Source organism: Takifugu rubripes, chromosome 21 (assembly GCF_901000725.2).
Source record: "Takifugu rubripes chromosome 21, fTakRub1.2, whole genome shotgun sequence".
In the NCBI taxonomy this organism is placed as follows: domain Eukaryota; kingdom Metazoa; phylum Chordata; class Actinopteri; order Tetraodontiformes; family Tetraodontidae; genus Takifugu; species Takifugu rubripes.
In genome coordinates, this window is record NC_042305.1 from 13,763,944 (window position 1) to 13,777,593 (window position 13,650).

Here is a 13,650-nt window from a genome sequence, read left to right on the forward strand (position 1 = left end):
ATTCCTGAAAGGCTGTCGCGACAGTGGGGGTTTTACTTCAGCGGCGTCCCCTTTCCGTTCCTCTTGTGTGTCCAGTGCGGAGAGCGGCACGCACAAAAGCGGCGTGAGTAATCACACATCATGGACTCTTGTAATAAGCTGACGCTGGGAAGTGGGTGATGCAGCACTCAGCTTATGCCAGGGCCGATAAGAGCCTGAAAGTATTACCTCGCTTTGGCAGCCATTTCCAAGAAATCCATCCTGAGCCAGGTCATCAATTCTACCCTATCTGATTGCTCACCAATCCCTGGCAGCTCCGTGTCGCCGTCCTGAAATTCTCCTTATGACTTGCACTTTCGTGCTAGCTCTCTCAGAGCGGCTGCTACTGTTGGGTACAGCCAAGAAGTTTGGCGGCAAAGAAGAAACAAACGAATTCGGCGCAATCACAGCCCTTGATTGCTGCCCCACACCGATCATACTTTGAATTCCGGGCAGTTCGCATTCATCAACCTTCACAACAGCCAATCAGCAACATTTAATTGAAAAATATTGTTGTGCGCCGCTGAGGCGGCCTGTCGAAAATAAGCCTTTTGATTAGCTGAGAAGCAGATGACTCAACAAACATTCACCGCATGTTTACTGTGGTTTGATTAGAGCGCGGCCAGGACGCAGAAGATTGGACACAAATGCGTTGTGAAAACACTCGGCTGTTCCCGTCCCCAAGACAGCATGAGGGCACATAAAAACAATGAATTATTTATGGGGAGGCTGGTGAAATATCACAGCGGATAATTTGCGGTTTTCAAAATAATATGTCTGCGTCTGTGCATTTCCCAGAAATCATTTTCCTTTGACTGGATCTAAAGCCCCGGAGATGAGATCTGAAATCACGTTAAGCTAGCATTTAGCTTGAACGCTAGGAACGCTAGCGTTAGTCACATGCTAATTCTGCCTTCTCTTTGGTAAATGTGATCTGATGGTTGTTTGATTTTCTCTCGGTTTTCAAAAGGAAAGAACGCCCAGTCTAAGCAAGTGTTTGCGATTTATCGGGAAGCCGCTGACTCCAGACTCGTCTTCGGCAAAACCCTCACAAATACATCCGTGCCCACGTCCACAGCCAACGCCAGCAACCGACTCTGAGCTGAGATCTTCATGCTATTACAGTTTGTTCCTGAAAGTGAACTCAATTTAATTGAGCAAAGTTCAAGTCCCCGCAAACAGCAAAATAACAGGATGGGGGGGGAATCAATGGTGGCAGAGGCATGGAAAATAGAGATAGCATTGATTTATCTGCCATTGATTGGCTAGGATCGCTACATTGTGCCCTCCGGGTTGAAATGCATGCCGCCTGCCCACTGATGGGGATGAGGCTGAAAAGGTGTCAAGTGGTTGAAGGACACGGAGGCACAGGGAGAGCTCAGAAGGGGGAAGGGGGCGAGGAGACTGGAAAAGGCAGCAAGGGCGCAAAGTATGAGAGGCGGGCGTCTGGTCGTATTGACGACGCCGGCACGGCGTGGAGGATCTGCAGCGCTGAGCTGCATCGTCTCTGACAGAGGAGGAGAGAGATCGGCAGAGGAGACGAGCGAAAGAGCAAAAAGCCCGAAGCTAATCACACAAACCACGGCACCCGTTTGAAGCGAGACCTCTGTGCCGACATCATCGCGCATAAGTGAATTTAACACGGCTGACCCCTGCTTCGGCAGCCGCGGCGAGCGAACCTCAGTCGATTCACTGCGGAGACAAAGACCGTGTGAGTAAGCACATATGAAACCCTGCCTGACTGGACTGCTGCTGCAATATTTTAAGACTCAGGAACTGGAAAATGGGCGTCTCCCCGTGGACGTTGAACTGACAGTAGTTGAGAAAAGAGAATATCGGGCCAGAGATCAGAGGCCAGAACGACTGACACCGAAGGACAGCTGCATGTTTGGGGAAGCTTGGATGGTATTTTGGTGAAAAAAGACACCATTATGAGTCTCTTCTCTTTTTCTTCTGGAGCGGCGAGGTTCCGCCTAGGAGAGTGACCCGAGCAGGAGACCTTTGTGGACCGTAAACGTGGACTCCAGGCTTCTGTCTTTTCTGCAGTCCTGTTTCGACGCCCACATCAGACGCAACGCGCAGACGATCAGAGGTGAATTGTTGTTTATTCTGCGCCGTCGAGCCTTTACGCAGCGCCATTAATCAGGCACATAAAAGCCCCAGAGGGAGGGAGGGGGCGGGGCTCCATCACGCCTGGGCCTGTTACATCTCATGGCAGTTATCCTTGTAAAGACCAGAGTGGCGATCCAAATGTGAGACACTGTCATCACATGCAGTGGACGGCGTGGGAGGACGCTCAGGTTTGGGCTCTCGAGCGCCGTCGCTGTGCTCGGAGCAGCAGCTGCTGAGGGCAGGTCTGCCACAAACACGGCCACTCTCCCTGCCACTGGAGAGCTTCCCGCGTTGCCTCTCACCACACAAAGCGGAGGTGGCTCGGCACTGGTGTGTGTGACAGGTGAGGGGCCGCTCCGTGCACTTTCATGGAGAGGAGAGCGGCGGCGCTGGGAGATGTGTTTGGACAACCATGGGGGGGGGGGGGGACGTCCGCTCGGGATCGTCTCCATACGTGGATGAATTATTCTCCTGATGTGGTGACTCGGGCAATGTTGGATGGAAGAAACTGGCTGAAGTCCTTCCTGCTTAGCTTAGCCTATTTTAGCTGCTGATCTGATTCAGCCGAATATATTTCGCACTTTTGTGTGAAACGTGATTATAAACAAGCTCAAGGTTTATTCCTCAAGGAACTAATGATTTCATGGAACCTTGTGGCTGTTCGTTCTAAAGTTTTAAAGTTTCCTTTTTGACCGAATCCTAATAGCACTAATGGCGGCCAGCCTTCGTTTCCAGTTGCTGGGCAGCTGCTTGGACACTTCCTGTCTCTGCGTCTCAGTCAGTCAGGCTCCAGTGGACAGAGGGACCATCATCCTCTGCTCTGCACAGTGCTCAGCTCGGCCCAATTTTGCACCTCCGTTCGCAAGTGATAGAGCGCTATCAGTTCTGACAGCTCCCCAGAGCCACTGGGATTTGAGTGCCCCCCCCCGCCCCGTTTTTTTCACCCACCGTGCACTTTCCCTAAAACACACAGACACACACTTACCACTTCTTATACCGACTGCCTTTTAAAAGGACAAGCGCTGGAAATGAAAGGAGGAGTGAAAGAGAGGGACGGCACAGAGAAGGGACAGCATCTGCGGGGACGCTGAGGACAACGGGATACTTCGTCCCCGGTTTCATTATCGGCTTGTGTTTAATTTGAAGCCACGAGCTAATCACGTTAGAGACACCGTCTCCTCGTGGCCGTCTCCAGGAACCAGTCGCCGCTCCGAGGTCGGTGTCAACCAGCAATCGTCCTGCAGGAGGCTCGACTGTGAAGCTAAAGCTGCATCTTTCTTTTGGTTTGTTTTATTCCATCTAGAAAGCATCTGCAACGATTGTGTCTTCCCTTTTTGGTTGACCTTGAGCCTGAAGTGCGTTAGCAGCAGAACAACGATGTGGGGAGCAAAGGGTTTAAATACCGAGGGCGACGCAGCAGAAAAAAACTCCCGACTTAACAAAATAAAATACTCTCAACATGAGACACGAGGACAGAAATCCAAAAGAAGCTTTCGGAATTGCTCGGATGTTTTCTTAATCAGCTCATCGTGGCATTTTTGTGATTCCCGGGGTAGAACCAGACTTGGGCTGGAAAAGGGACAGAGAGTCTGTTGATAATCATCTCTCATCTGCCAATTTTGGAAACATTTAGTCACGTCGCCGAGGACGGCAGAGCGGCTGAAAGGCGTGGAATTTATCAGGAGACGCGGGTTGATTTGCAAAAACAAACCGTTTCGCTTCTCGGTGTGACATAAATGTCTTCTTTCACTTCTTCTGCGTCCGTGGAGTTTCTCACCCCTCCAGGTGTTCATTTACATGAGTGTTTAGTGCTTCCTGTCTGCAGTCATGGCTGAACACACGAGGATTCCAGCACCACCGCGCTTCACTTCCCTCTCAGACGTTCTCTTCCTTCAACAGCCACCTGACTCATTTCACCACAGCTGCTTCTAACCTTCTGACTCTGAATCCCTTTTTTGTTCCAAGGAAGGATTTCGACTGCATTAATTCAATATTCATATTTCCATCTCCATAATTCCTCTTCACTCAACTCTGCCCTCAGAAAAGCTGCCTTCCTCTCGCTCGGTGAATTATTATCCCATCTTCTGCAAGACCTTGCCAATCTATTAATCTAACTTGCCATTTACTGTCTTTTCTTTTGCAGCTCTGTTAAAGGTTGGCCGCCTCTCCTCTCACTCTGTCTGTCAGTCACTCTTTGTGTGCAAATCCCACGTCTTTCTCCCCCAGACTGAATTATTCAATTTAGATGCCATTTGTTTCACAGTTGGCAGCGGGGACTTTCTGCGCTCTCCTTAGCTTCTAATCGCCAACTGCATGCACCCACTTGCTGATTTCCACTGTTTCCACATTCAGCTCCAGTTTGATTCCATGTTCATCTTCTGTGCTGTGCGGTACAGAAGAGCGTTTTAGAGATGTCCTCTCTGAGGACAATTCTCTCTTTTCACAGATTGAAATCAATTTGCTGAGAGGGGAGTTTCACCTGAAGGTTCCCTGAGGTTTGGCTCCTGCTGTGGGTTTGGGGCTGGGTTGTCTGCACCCGCCTCTGTGCTCCCTGGATCTTACATCTCATCACTAACTTGCTGATGAGAAGAAGACGTTATAAATATGAGTCCTCCACAGAACTGTCACCACTCAGGGGTTAGTTTAACTTGTGGGTGTAAGTTTTATTGACATCTCCCAACATTTGCTCACCTTGTTTGAGGCCAAGTCAGTTAAATGCTATTTGTAGAGCAGCTAAACTTCTGCCTGGGGCACCAAACTGCATATTTGAAACATTTTTATTAAATGAGAAGGTTCAATTTCCTAATTTAAATCCACTTTAAATAATATACAACATGGAAGATTTGCAATTTGCTGTCAGAAACCAGTTTATGGTTCCATGTCGGAGATTATGACAGGGATTCCAATGTAAAAAGGAAAAACAAAAGCCTCCCCTCTGTAGTGTTTCCATCCACTGCAGTCTGATCTAATCTCTCATGCGGTCTTTAACTAAATATGGAGGCCATCCATCACATGGGCAGGAAATATCACCTCTGGCTTCTGTCTCGCAAGATCTTTCTTAAGGAAAAAAGGCATTAAGTCAAGAAATCCAGTTCCTGTGTGACGCAGACAGCTCGGTGAAAGCCAGCGACTCCTCTGTCGATAGCGCTGCGGGGGGTTTACGCTCCCATTTTTATCCTCGTCTTCGCCGTACCTATTTGTTCGGCCAACGCGATGCGGCAACGTTACGTTCCAAATTGGCACATGCTGGGAGACACGTCCGAAATTCGCCAGTTGCGATTTCAATGATCAAAAAAGCAAAATGCATTGTGCTTTGATTTTTATGGGGGAAGAAGAGAGGAACTGAGGAATAACATTCAAAGCTCTAATAGTACAGAGAGGAAAGGGGAATGACTGGTCTGGCAAATTAAATCTACAAGAGCCTCTGTGTTCCCAGAGACCCCTCACAGGGGCATTTTCTCCTCGGTGGCCTTAGAGCACCCTTCCTCCTAATGGAAGGGAAGCAGAACAGATGGGACACAAATTGCACTTTCATACACCTCAAGGTTCAAGGCAATTTCCCCTGTACGCCTGTGAAGTTCTCGGATTGCCTCTCCATCCTTTGAGCCTTTCACTCTTCAAAGGGGTTTGGGTTTGTACAGTGCCCTGACACACACACACACACACACACACACACACACCATAATACCAACCTGTGAACATTTGTGCACCGAAACACACACCGAGATAGGTTTCAAGTTGGTAACCCTTTATGTTTTCCCCGTCGCGTCTTCATTAACAGGACGTGTTGAGGACGGGGCGCTTTGCTGAGTGCCATCACAACTTGATTAGAATGTTTTGTTTGGTATTTTCATTACTTCTGAAAACGTAACATCTAGCGTGGGTTTAAGCCAGTAGTTCACACTGGCGTCCACCTCGCCAACCACAAGAGTTACAGCAGCAGCGGTGCGTCACGTTGACTGGATTTGAGACTTTCCATCTGACGCGGCAGCGCCGGCAATCTGCTTTTCATCCACGCTGGCGCTTGTGGGGACGGCGTGAAGGTAATAAAAGATTTTGGCCGCTGTTCCTTGCCGCTTCATTAACAAACAAACATTAGGGCCCATTTGAGTAAACACTGCTGACAGAGAGTGTGGTGATCAGTCACCATGGCAACGGCCCTTATTAATTAATTGCACCAGGAGATTTAGGAATGTGCACAGATTTTCTTCTGGGTTGTGTATGTGTGTGTGTGTGTGTGTGTGTTGGGGGGTTGGACTGGGCTGAGCCTCCAGTCAACCATTTTCTGGCCTTTTGTCCAATGGAAGCAGAAGCGGCCTTGCTCTGCATACCAACCAAGGGGTTAACTGCATCCCTGAAGCAATTACAGCCAATTTTGAAGGTAGTTAGCAATTAGTGGATTAAATGTAATGAGCCTGCCGTTGCCGTGGTGACAGTATTTTTCAATGATGCTTGTCAAAATTAAGAGCCCTTTAAAAAAAAAAAAAAGCAGTGGTGTTAAGAGATGGGGGGAGAAGTCCAGTCCATTTAGTGCAATCATTACTCGCGCTGGTTATCGAACGTAATTAGTTGTTTTCATGCGAACATCAGAATTAAAACATGAGGGAAAATTAATTAACCTGCAGAATTCATGCGACCGGCACAGAAGGCTGAGCATTACGGCAACCCTCTGCTGTGGTGAGAGCACCTGGTGTGGGCGGACTGAAAGCAACCGTGAACTCATTTTCAAGGACTGCTGCTGTTTGTTTGGGGTTTTTTGATCTTCTTTGTAAAAAGTACAAAATTAGCTTTGATCAGGCTGTGCTGTGTGTGCACGCGAAGCCTCTGATCGAGGCGGACCCGCAGTTTGAGCAAGTTGGGCGGCATCAGCCTCTACGTTGTTCACTCAGCTGTCAGCCGCAGATATTAGACTGTTCAGTCATATGCATATTGCACATATACGGCGCCATCTGTGCTTTTGTCCCTTTAGGGCCAAAGCTGACATATTACAGTGAGGAGACTCTTATTGAGCAGCATAATGGATTCCAAACTACAGCATTTCATATCCTGAGTAATTTGATCGCTATTTAGTCTGTATATCTGATGCCCGTTCCTCTCCCTTTATGAAAGCATCTGTGCAAACGGGGCCGGGATCCAAAAATGATTTATGACAGATTCACGAAGAGAGGCCAAAGGGAGAGAAACAGATTAGGTAGAAATCTGGAGAGATAAAGATGAGACGTCTGTCTGCCGCTGAGGGCAGGGAGACGAGCCCTGTCTGTATCAGGCTTGGGAAATGTGCTCAGGGCCCTGACAGACAGCATCAAACCATCTCAGAGCTGACACACACATTGTCTTTCTTTTTTCTTTGCCCAGGGCAAGGGGAGAACTGTGACATTGACCATTATGAGCCCGCAGGCCGTATTATTTCTCCATTTTGGTTAATGCATGCAAACCTGATGAACGTTTCGTCCCTGGAAAACACGCGTTCGTGAGCGGATAGAGAGAGAACAACAGAGCCTCTCAGAGCCAGGAGTGTGCGAGGCTGGGGCATCTGATAGCAGCTGGGGAGAAGAGGTCTGATCCTGTCGGGCGAGCACATGAAGAGCGGACAACATCCTTTATCTGGAGCGCTCCTCAGCTGCTAACAGTGTAGCGGCTGTTCAGAACGTTCAGATAGCGCACAGTTTAAAAGAAAAGAGCCGCAGCCTGGGATTCAAAGCAACTTATCAATAGGAGACTGTCTGTTAAGGTCATATCGCCATCACATCAGCGTGGGTGCAGGAGTTGGCCGGGCTTTGATATTTGGAATAAAAAACAAAACGTCATGCCGACGAACCAGCAGCAGAGTCGACCCGATTCAGTAAATTCCTCCATTTTTTCCTTCGTTACTCCTCACCTCGCAGGTATGATGACTGTCAGCCATAATGCCCACCAGCGTGAGGCTGATGGTTGTGCAGAATGCGGGAAGGGCGGTGCGATTACCCGTGGCCCCCCCACTGTGAGCAGTGGAAGTACTGGAGAGGAGAGTGGTGAGCTTTTAATACCATGCACAATAGGGCACCTCAACCCAGACAGACACCATATTTATACGGAGCTAAAGCTCTCCCCGAGTCTTATGACAGAGCCGGCAGAAGGATCACCCCTCGCCTCACAGCCAGCGATACATAATTCATGAGAAGAGGTGGATGGGGTGCAAACAGGGCGCAGCCTGAGGAGTGTGTCCTGAGCCCTGTGTGTCTAAGTAATTAAATGGGATTAGGTATGCGCTGAACCCATTTTCAAAGAGATTGGCTGGCAATGCCATTATTATTGGAAAGGATCAGAGAGGCTTATAGGCATCGGGGAGAAAGGTAACTGAAAAGAGAGGTTTGAGGAGATTTATTCAAAGAAAAACTACACTCAAATGTTAGGGGCGGCCGGGGGGGGGGGGGGCAGGTCAGAGACAATCGACTATGACGTCCCCCTTCCCCTCTCAAAGGGACAAAGAGGTGAGAAAGCTTCCTGTAGAAGGTGAGCGGAGACACATCAAGCAGACGGGGACTACAGTCCCTGCCCAAAACATCCGTTTCTAATTTGTGTGACAATGCCTGCGCCGATGGCACCTGATTTGCAAAAGGTGCCCGGAGCCAAACCTATTTGAATAAACGTACATCCGAGTTATCCAGGATCAGGAGGAAGAGCTCCCAGGCAGCTGGGCACTGCCTCTGTAACTCAACGTTCACGACAACCTCAGCTAACACGGCGTCTGAGCGAGCACCTGGACTGTAATCCCAGCAACGCGCCGACAAAGACGTCCATGCACACTGTAACCCAAACAACCTCATTCCTCATCTGAATGGAATGAAAATCCCGGCTCGTGTGTCATACTGGGGGATGATTTCCTCTTAGCAGAGGAGTTGGAGCAACTTCTCGTTTGCGCTTGCTTCTCCCCTTGCAGAGAGAACCTTTTGGCGACAGCAAACCGGGGAGAGATGCAGAAAGCACATCCCCTGGGGAGAAAAGCTGCCTCCGGCTTCAGAAAGCCTATTTACAACAAGCTGTGCTTGTTACTTTCATCAAAATAGAGCACTGAGCTTCTCCCCTGCCTTGTTTTTTTGTACTTTTGGCAGGAGGTTGTTATTGTAAAGCACTGACTCCATTGTGCGCAGCCGTGCAGTGAAAGTCTGGCTGTCCACAGCCGTGGAGAAGACAAGAAACTGTTGGACAGAGGAGCTGCCTTTCCTCCCTAAGGCCCAGGCAGTTGTCACGGGGACGAGGAAGGGGGGGGGGTTTGCTGTATCACCAATTTCTTTCTCGACCTCTGATCCTCGGCTGTACTCCATCAAGTTCAATTAGAGGATTGTTGGTCTTTGGTGGGCACATTTGTCATAATCAGCTGGATATGGTGCATTCCAGATGTTGAAGGAGAGGACAGAAAATCAATAAAGCGGATCGGGCTGCCGAGTCCACCGGGAGGGCTCCTTACCGCGGCTTGCGCGGCTCAGGCTAGACTCTCCTCCATCAAGTCGATCTTTTTTTCTGCAGTTTGGGGCATCAAATTGAATTGCATCTAAAGGTCTCGACAAAAAAGGAAGATAAACCTTTTGATTCCAGAGCCTCTCCATCTGCCCCCCAGACAAATACTCAAAGTTCAGAAGTCACCGGCCCAACGACTTCACCATCTTCATCTTTAAAATCCCCAAACGACGGCTAAGACTCGGTAGGTAAACATCACAAACAGATCCCATTTGTGATGTGATGCTGCAGCTTATCATCCAAGAGCAGAAGGAAGAGAAAAGAATCAAGGTCATTGTTGTTTGTATTGACACAGTCTCCATGGTAACTAATAATTGTTTATTATTCCAAGTTACCAACAATTCTTCAGAAGAGCAATGTAAATGGAGGTGCTCGCTCATGTTTGTGTGTGTGTGTGTGTGTGTGTGTGTGTGTGTGTGTGTGTGTGTGTGTGTGTGTGCGCGCACGCGAGAAAGAGAGTAAGTGATTCATTATAATTGTGGCAAAGAATTTTATATACATGGCTGAATGCGAAGTGATTAAGATATTATTATTGTGCTCGTTTCACCTCCATCATTTTGACTCCTTTTCTTTGAGCATGTGGAACAAAAGAGAAAAGAACTATCCCCCTCATGGGGTGGACCACCAACAAAATCTATAAAATCCTCCATCAAAATCAGCTCCCCCTCTTTATGAGGACATTAATCTGCTGCCGCAGAGCTCTGCTCTTCAAAGCACCTTGACAGCGCGCTCGTCCCCTTTTATGTCGCTACTGTTTCTCGCGCGCTTTGTCATACAAAACCTCCAAAGTTTATCAAACCGAGGGGAGGCCGTGGAGGAGATGGCACCTCGGAGGGAAATAAAGGACGGAGATGAAGGGGGTGACAAAGATAGAGAGAGCAAGAGAGGAGAGAGGAAAAAGAGCGCCGCTTTTGAGTGAGCGCCCTGCCAAAATAAATCCTGTATGGGAAAAAAACATCCCGTGAAATAACACTCTGGCATCCCCATCCAGAAATGATGCAACCTTCATCTGTTACTCTCAAGTGTCAGATAAATGTCTGCAAGAGATGGAAAAGTTGTCCTTGGCACTGTGTTTTATCACTGCATGTGCCCTCCTTCTAACCAATAAGCACTCACTCTCTCTCTCTCTCTCTCTCTCACACACACAAACACACACACAAACTGTATGGTGTCTTAATTGGCTGCCGGTAGTTTGGGAGTGAGTGATATCTGTCAAATGTGCTGAACACAAACAGGAGACATCTGAGATCCATTATTCTTGACAGGCTCTATTGTGTTGGGTTGGTCATGATGAACGCCACTCACAAACGCTCCCCATCCACCATTACAATCAGATTCACTCGGCCCCACGGTAGCCTGCCACACAGATATTTTTTTTTTACGACACACAAGCAAAACTCTGCTACCTGCTTTAACAGCCCCGCCGGTGCAGGGAGTGTTATTAGAGACGAGCGGAGCCGAGACAGAGCTCAGGAGTAGATAAATAAAGTGGGTAAATGAAGGTGATGTGCACACAAAAAAAAAAGGCAGAAAGTGAAGTTAGGTAACTTCCAAAAGGTGGTTATTTTCACCATTACCAGGAGAGGAAGAGGCAGATTTTAACTGGGTATTGATAGAAGTAGAAGCTCTCTGCTGTGGGGGGAGACTGGAACATTTGCAGATGGAATCACCACATAAACTCCTGAAGGCTTCAGCCAACAAACTGCCAGAACCAGGGAGGGCAGCCTCCCAGGTAGGGTGGGGATGGGGTGTGTGTGTGTGTCTGTGTGTGTGTGTGTGTGTGTGTGTGTGTGTGTGTGTGTGGTGGGGGGGACACATAGTCTTCATATTAGAACTCTTTGCAGAGGGATGACCTGCCTTTAAAAAAGGAAATAAAGAGTGTGTTGTTAGCAGGTAAATAAAATGCATCTGAAACTAGCTGCAGGATGCTCCACTGCAGTCATTTCATTTAACAGCCCCCCCCCAACCCCCCCACCCCCCATCCCAAGTTTCAGTAATCACAGATGAGAGATGTGCACATCAAACAAGACGAGCGACTTTGGTCTACACAGCTGCCTTATAAAAAGCAAACAAGCTATAAATAAAAGGGAATTTTATAGAGCGGCGTCTGTCGGGGATGAAATGCGAAGAGAGAAGCGGAGATGATCAGCAAGACATCAGAGAGCGCCGAGCATGACATCACCTATTAAAAACACAATGCGATGCTATTTAAATGTGATGGTAGGAACAGGTTGGCTCAGGGTGGGGCTGGTGTCGCAGCCTGGAATGAGATCCTTTGATGTGGCAGACGAGGGGGGCGAGACGATGAGGGAGAAGGCCCTCAGGGGAGGAGAGGTGAAGGGACGCCCAGCCACAGCCACCGCAGCAAGGGCGAGGGGAAGGAGACAAAAATGAGAAGACTTTTGGGAGGGGGGAGGACAGGAAGCAACAATCAGTCAGGCCAGAAAGGGTTCTTCACAATTGTTCACTAAGCCTCCGCCCACGGTCCAGGCGGCGCTTTGATGGTGATTTAATGGGGGAATGTAGCACCGTGTAGCTATGGGAAGCAGCACGGCGGCTTGGCATCCCAGCAGCCAAGCAATAAAGTGTAATAATATTGTAATAATCAAATGACTGAGTACAAGCTGCGCAGGGACTGGTCTTCATCGCGCAGGTGCATGTTTTCGCCAGCACTTTTGCATGTTTTTGCAAATGATCCAAGGCTGATTAATGCAAGTGCTTTTCAAATAAAATCACCTGTGCATATTGCAGAGGCATTTATCACCAAGAACGTCTGTAATTACTTTCTAATTTCTCACCAAAATGTGCACTGTTTTGTTTTGTTTTTTGCTCCACATGTCTCGATTTTTGTTCGCCCTCAATTTCTTAGTGACTACTGCAGCTGGTGATCAGCTCACTTTTAACACCCACTAACTTGTAATCTTTCACTGTCAGCTGAAATGTTGGTGCTACTGGTGTTTCCTGTTTCCTTCCCCTCACCAGTAAGCTAACAATGATAGCTATTTAGGAGCTTTTTAAACAGTTAAATACACAGAAGGTGTTCCACAGAATTTGATCCTCGGCCCTTTAATCTTTACGTTCATGATATGCGAGCTGCTGTTTGTGGTTATATGATTATTATAGCCTTTACCTTTCAAATGGGTCTCGTACTCACAATATGGTTGCCAACATAATTTTAATGTCGACTGCACCCCATAATCTCAAAGTATATAGAGTTTATTTTAAGTGCAATGATATCTTGACACTGCTTGTCATTGAAAATGCCACATGCGCACTATTGGGGCTCCTTCATCAATGCCAGAGATACACGTGGACAACCTTGAGAATTCTTTGTACAACTGACTTTTTTGTGTAATGCAGAGCGTTTTGTCCTCTTCACTGACACAGAATCCATCAAATTCAAAATGTTTGACGAGTTCCTTTCGACTCAGAGGGGAGTGTGGAAATTCCTGCTGCTATGGACGTCAGTGTTTGTTATTGTGTTATTTACATTTAAATATACACGTGGAGGTCACAGAAAAATAGGTTGTGTCTGTCAACATTATAAACATGGTGGTATCTCCCAGCTTTACATCACAAACATGTTATAGGAGGCCAATCAACGCTATAAACCTCACCTAAATCACACCAGTTTGTTATGCGCCTGATTAAACTCACTGCGTTTCTCATTAAACGTCGGTTTATTGCAGTCACCATGACAACAAAGGTCATTTGACTTGGGTCTTCATCATTTCCATTTGCTGCACTGCAATGCAAATCATGTGTAGGAGCTCTTTTACACGCCAAGGTAAACAGCATGTTTGTTTGAACACCTTGGTCTCAGACCATTTCACCAGCAGCGTCTTTGTCAAAGCATCACATACACACACACACACACACACACACGCACACACACATACACACACACACACACACACACACACACACACAGTAGACTTGCATTATACTGCAAATTTGCTTGTAATTGCAGTATTTCTGAAGGAAATGGAAAAGACTCGCTGTGTATTTACCTCGACCTCAGGA